The sequence below is a fragment of the Equus caballus genome, chromosome 27 (genome assembly GCF_041296265.1).
Source record: "Equus caballus isolate H_3958 breed thoroughbred chromosome 27, TB-T2T, whole genome shotgun sequence".
NCBI lineage: Eukaryota > Metazoa > Chordata > Mammalia > Perissodactyla > Equidae > Equus > Equus caballus.
Window position 1 is genome coordinate 15,120,844 of NC_091710.1, and position 5,017 is coordinate 15,125,860.

The window sequence follows — 5,017 nt, forward strand, 5'->3', positions numbered from 1 at the left end:
CAAGGCCCTGAGTGACCACCTTAGTGTAGTCATGCTCAGAAACTCAAAACCAGGTCCTGCTTCCTGTGAGCTCGTGAAGATTCTGGAGACATGGTCGGAGAGCTGACGCTGACTTCCAAAATCTGCTCCCAGGCCATTCCAAAATGTCTGCCCCTGAGAGAAGGCCCGACTACCCAGCAGTTGTCCCCTGCAATGGGGTGGGATGGCACTCATGGCACGAGAACTGCGGGAAGCAGGGACGTCTCCCTTGGTCTATTTCACTCTCTTGGCAAAAAGACCACAGACCAGTGAAGAGTTCTGATGATGAAACTTTGCCCAGTTCTGACTCCCACTCTCTGTGGTCAGGAGCAGCCTTGGGGGGATGCTTGTTAAGAAACAGCTAGTGAGACTACACGGCAGAACTTTGTGTCACTGAAGAACGTCGTAAAGTCTCACACCAGGACCATTTAACTGTGTGACACTATTCTTCTCTGGCACAAAATGTGCCCCCAATCCAACAAGATTCCAGTTGCTCCTTCGTTTCTGGGCCTGATGGTGGGTGGGATAGAAGGAAATTCATGACTTCAGCCTCTAATCTGGTAGGACAATCAGGCACACACTGAGCTCTCTCTGTCTCTCACGACCAAGGGAGGGGGACCAACTCAGAACTGACCTGGGCCCTGGTCACATCGAGAACAACAGGTTCCCTGCATCAAGATGGAGTCCCTGGGTAAGCCATCTGTCTGAGGGGGCAGAGATGTGGTGGGCAGGCATTCTAGGTGCGGGCAAGAAGAGCTGAGGTGAGGGAGCAAGAGAGCCCAGGCATGTTTGAGGAGGGCAGGCCAGATGGTGTGGGTGACAACGGCCAATTACTCCTCCTTTCTGTGCTTCCTCTACGTTATTAAAAACCTGGGATATTACCCACAACACTCCAAGTTATTCTGAGGGCAAAATGAGTGGATACGCACAAAGACTCTTAACCTAGACCCCTTGCCTTCCCCGGCCCTGCTCAGCCCTGGGTCCTGGCACTTCTCTTGCTCTTGGAGGTAAAGGATGGTCTGCCGTGTAGCCAGTCACATTCTTGGATGGCTGTGCCCTGTCAGGGAGGCCATGGGCAACCAGGATGTGTCTTCCATCCCTGCCGCAGCCTGAAGGCCGCGCTGGCAGAGGCCAGGCCCCCTGTGTGTCTGAGGGCCACTGGCAGCCTCCATCCAGAGGGGAGAGCTCTGAACCGCTAAACAAGTCCTCTGGGTCTTGCTGTGACTGGGTGTTTCCGTGGGAGCACGTTCACAATACTCGGCGGTGGCCCCTGAGCTGCTGATCACCGGGTGGGGACTCTGGGTGAACTCAGCGCAGTGGCTCTTGTCCACCCATACTGCCAGCCCTTCAGGATTTAAACAGGCAAGGCCGTGTCCATGGATGCCCAGAGATCATAGTTGGGTGGCATTCCCCTGGAGGACCTCCCTACACCTGCCCCTCTCAGCCTCAGCTTTCAAAGCCCCCAACAGAAATGGCTCACACAGACTGGGAGGTAACCACAGCACAAGACTGTGGATAAGAGCACAGCCATCCCAGGGGCAAAGGTCTATGGGCTCGGGCCCAGCTAGAATGTAGGACAAGTCAGGAATAACATGACTCAGGGTGTGACGGATGGATCTCCTAGACCAAGGACGTCAGCACCACACAGACCCGGAAGTCACCTTGGTCAGCAAGGGACCGAGTGGGGGTTTTGTCTGGCCAGGTACATGGACCCTTATCCCGCCTGTCAGAACCCATCCTGGTCCATCAGGCCAGCCAGGGAGGAGTGGCTGTGAGGCACCTGAGGGAGGGTGGGGCCTTTAGGGGACTTCTGACTTGACAAGAGTGAAGAAGGAAGTGCAGGGGCTGGGGTTCTGGGTCACAGGGAGCAGGAGAATATCGGGAACGGGGCCCAGCTGGAGCCTGGACGGCTGCACCACAAGTGTTCCCCTGGAGAGGAGACAAGCAGGGAGAGGACTTCGGAGCCGGGGACAAGTTCCCAGCAGGATTCCAGGCCAGGGAAAGGGTGAGCATGGAGCCCCAGGGGGACACTGAGGAGGGGAGGTCCTGCCTGCCCAAAGTCCCTGCACAAATGACCTTCCCCTGGCCTTGTCCTCTCCACACGCACGGTTTGATCTCGTTACGTGTTTTCCCCAGTTAGAGCTGATGCGTTTCCAGAGGCTGAACTAGGAAACTATAAGTTCCCAACATGGGGTCCAGAGACACGTCCACAAGAGACACAGGAAATGTTTCCTCTCCCTCCAGAGTGTGGACGGGCAGCCCCTCTCCTGGGGCACAGAGTGGGCCTGGCAAGTGGTGGTTTTAGGGACCCCCACATTTCCGTGGTGGATGCTCGGCCTGAGAAAACACCTCAACCTCCCATCTCAGGGGTCTGAGGGGCTGTCTCTTCTCCTGGGCCAGCTTCACGTTGCTGACACGGACCTGTCCTCTGAGGAGGGGCACTTGGGGGTCTCCTTCAGCAGCCAGGGAGGGGCTGCACCTTCCCCCCTCTCCCACACACAATAATCGGATGACTGCAAAATGTCTTACTCCAGTGAGGAATCTGAGAGTCTGGATAGCGTTTAAATTAGCACAGAATGTGAAAGAAGCACCACTCCCAGGCTCTAAGAGAAACAGGACTTTAATACAACAGTCTGCAAATCTGGCATGAACTATTTACAAGCAGTGATTCTCACCCCTACAGAGATGGAAATTGGCCTCAGGAAGGGGTGGCAGGCGGTGGGGCCCTTGCACCCTGAGTGCCCCAGCTGGGTCCCTGCTGCTAAGGAAGAGGTCATACGACAACGGGACACTCACTCCCTCCTCAGCTTCATGATGGCCATGCTCTCTGGGCCTGGAGAGATTTGCTGGCCAACTAGCACCGGGGCTCCAGCTGGCAGGACAGGCTGTAGCTACAGGATAGAGTGGCACCTGTGAGCCTCCCACAATCCACAGCCCTGGTGTCCCTCCCGGCATCTGCCCAGCAGCTGGAGCCCAGCTTCCCCAGCCATCGCCATGCGACAGGTCAGGGCTGACAAGGGAGTCATGGACTCAGGCTCTCCGGACTGGCCAGCAGGGAGAGTTCACCTGTTCCTCCCCATGTCCTGTCCAGCCTCACCTCTCGTCCTCACTGAGCTGCTCCATGTCCCAGAACCAGGCCCTGAATTGCTCCTGGGGCTCTAGGTTGTAATTCTCTGCAGCCTCCTGGAGCTGCACGATCTCCATCATCACTTTGTCCTCCTGGCACCAGAGGGAGGAGAGGATGCAGACAGAGCCTGCTGGGGATACTGCAGGGTCTTCATGGGGTGAGGAGTGGGGCAAGGGGCTGGTCCTGGGTCCTTGCTCACATGGGACCCTCCTTCCCTCCAATTCCATGCAGGACCTACCTGTTCTCAGAGATGGGTATAAGCCCCTCCTGCAGGAAGTTTTGCTTGATGCCCACCGCTGCCCCCACCCCCCCACTGGATGGGTCTCCTGATTCTCTGTCATCCAACACTCTCAATAAATGTAAGATGCAGCGGGTGGTGCCCAGGAGAGTTCCGCCCAGGGGCGTCTCTGGTTTCCACGCCCCTCTCCTCCCTGACATGGAAGGCCACAGCTGCTCACCTTTTTCTTTTTCTCGTGGTTGATCTCATTGCCCTGGAAGGCAGACAGCAAAAGTCCATCAGAACGAGGCCCCTAGCTATGACCAGCCCCCGTGCACACCCCTTCTCATGGTGCCCAGCTCCAGGTCCAGGAGGGGGCTGGGCCTGACAGAAAACAGGACTTGAACCGAGGCCAGGCTCTGGGCTCCAGAGAAGGGAGGACATGGGGGCCGACACTCAAAGACCCTGTAGCCCAAGCCTCTCTGATGACAGACAGGGAGGCTGAGTCCTCAGGCAGGAAGGGACAGCTCCATCAGTGTGCTGCCTGACTTGGAGGCCGACTTCTCTCTCACCTCCAACAAAACCCCTGCAGCTCTGCAGGCAGGCAGCTCTGCTGCTTCACCAGCCTGGGGACCCGGGACGGGCTCCACGTGGAGCCTTCGTTCCCTCATCCCTAAGAGGGGCACACTGTCCCAGCCCACAGGGGAGCCTGGGAGGCTGTCATGACAGGAAGTTACCACATTCTGACCACTCAGGTCTTGGTACTGGGACTGTGTCTTCCCAAGTCCCAACCTGGTCATCCACTTCTGGCCCCCGGCCTCACTCACATTTATGTAATCCTCCATGGCAGTGTCCAGCATGATCAGGTCAGCATGGTGCCCAGGAAGGGGACGATGCCCTGTGCCATTGGGATTAGATGGAATGAGGCCCTGGTCTCAGGTGTCCCCATGACCCTCCCCTGAAAACTCCCCATGCTCAGCCTCCTGGCCCAGCCCAGGGTCCCCACATGGAGAAGCCTCAAACCCTTCATAGCCAGCCCTCAATCCCCACCCTTCACCCTCCAAGAACACCTGACTCCTCCTGGTCACCTCCCAGGGCCTGCTTTTGGCTGGTCACAGGGCCTTTGACCCTTGGCCTCTCCACTCTCCTGACCCATCCTGCTGCAGCTCCCCAGGCCCTCCTCCTGGTCACTTCTAAGGGTGGGTGTCAGGCTCTGCGGCAACAGGAGGAGGGCTGCAGGAGGAAGGCCCCCCTCTGGATTGGAGCCTCCAGCTGGGAGGGCAGAGACCCCTCCTCTGACCTTGGAGCCCCTCCCCTACAGGTGCACTCACCTTCTGCTGCTGCCTCTTCCGGCCTCTCTGGATGGTCCTCAGCAGGGTGGCAAATTTGGAGGGCTGCTTCTGACAGGATCAAGGACAGGGTCAAGGAGGCCATCCTCCCCTCACCCCACTTCTCCTCAGCTCCTCTGACCTCAGCAGTGGACGTCTGAACCAAGTCAGCTGGTGCCAATGCTACTCCATCCTCCAGGATGCTCTGATTCTAGAACAATCCCAGCTCCAACACTCTTGGTGTGTGACCTTGGGCAGAAGGCCTGTCCTCCTTGAGTCAGCCTCCTCATCTGGAACGTGTGACAACTCCCCCTACCTCGCAGGGTC

At 57.7% G+C, this 5,017-nt stretch overlaps 1 long non-coding RNA gene across 1 annotated transcript; it reads right to left on the reverse strand.

Moving 5' to 3' along the window:
- Positions 1 to 2,620: 2,620 nt before the first annotated feature.
- Positions 2,621 to 3,254, reverse strand: LOC138921119 (uncharacterized). The gene is made up of 2 exons (XR_011433402.1): positions 3,116 to 3,254; positions 2,621 to 2,909 (listed from the first exon to the last, which is right to left on the reverse strand). It is a non-coding gene; the product is annotated as an uncharacterized lncRNA (long non-coding RNA).
- Positions 3,255 to 5,017: the final 1,763 nt, after the last annotated feature.